Below are 1530 nucleotides of genomic sequence, written 5' to 3'. Positions count from 1 at the left end.
GTTTCTAATTAAAAGTTTGCAAAATATTTTAAATAAATAGTAGGCATAAAAATGATTCTTTAGGTATGTTTTATATATCGCCTTTTTAACTTAAATATGAATTAAAATATGTATACTTTATAATTATAATATAATTATAAAATATACATAAAATATTTTATATGTATATTATATAAATAAATTCTGTATATAGAAAATAAAAATTTTGAAAAAAATTTGTGATTGATCAAATGTTTTTCTCTATGGCTGTGAATATTTAAAAGGAAGTATGCAAAATATTGAATAAATGTTATTCCGCTAATTTTTTACGAGTATTTGAAGAAAACTTCGAATGTCTCATTATGTAAACGTAATATTTCGACTGATTATGATACTCAAACACTTTATTACCTAGAAGCATTGCATATTCAAAATGTAATGAAATTACAACGCTTTAACATGCTTTTACAAATTGCTTAGCACGAATCTGTACTAAAACGCAACACAATTAACTGACTTTTGGACTACCCTATGCTTCTTTTGAGAAATTGAACGATATGCGTCATATCCAAGATCTCATTTACTGGGTTTCAATTTTCAAATTGCAGACCTACAGATTTTCACTGGTGTTAGTCACTCGTCTGTCTGTCTGTCTGTCGGTCCTCAATCTAGAGAATGGTATTAGATAGATGAAAACACAGGCCAGTTTTGTAAAGCTTATGGGCAGTAGCCCCGATTAACTATAACGGTTTGAACCGAAAGTCACGTGATTTTTTAAACTAAAAAAATAATTAAATGCCCTGCATCGTGACGACGTCATAATTTTTTCTACATCATTTTTTCATTAATGAGTGGCCAAGTAACAACAATTTAAATTTAAACAAATAAACAAAGTATAAAATCAATTTTTAATTACATTTTAACATTTATTTTCGTCAATTAGACAATTACACTATTGGAAATTTATTTAATGATAAATAATATATTTTGTATCAATGGAAATGAAATATAGATATAATCATAACATAAAGAATTTCGGATATAGGGCCTATACACACTTAATAAAAAATATTAATTTAATATATTAGATAAGTAAATTTAAATAAATATTTTAAGTTATTACATTAATATAAAAGTAAATGTTATCATCCCACGACATTTTTTGAATCATTAAACAAATAGAGGAGAAGGTGGTATTATGGAACACTGCGGGTATTATGGAACCACCCCATTTCGAACTGATAATAAAGGCGAACTGTAGCGGAATGTGGCTGAACTGAACTAGGCAGACATCCATAGTAAGGGGAAAACCCGTTTTACTTCAGTTAAACGGTTGTTCGTATTTAATCAGCAAATTTGTTTTTTTCAAAATTCACAAGTTTTGAATGCTAAGTGAATTTAATTATTTTTAAAATATAAATCGTGTAGTTGTAGGTTCACTGGTGCATGTATTCCGTTCCAGAGACTTAGGGGTACATATTAATCTGTGTGATGTTCACGTTTTTTAAATTTTGGTCTTGACAGACATAAGTTAATTCGAGATGGCGATGC

The sequence above is a fragment of the Centruroides sculpturatus genome, unplaced genomic scaffold (assembly GCF_000671375.1).
Source record: "Centruroides sculpturatus isolate CEXI.00-Female unplaced genomic scaffold, Cexi_2.0 scaffold906, whole genome shotgun sequence".
In the NCBI taxonomy this organism is placed as follows: Eukaryota; Metazoa; Arthropoda; class Arachnida; order Scorpiones; family Buthidae; genus Centruroides; species Centruroides sculpturatus.
The sequence above is the reverse complement of the archived record's forward strand: the minus strand, read 5'-3'. Positions refer to the sequence as shown.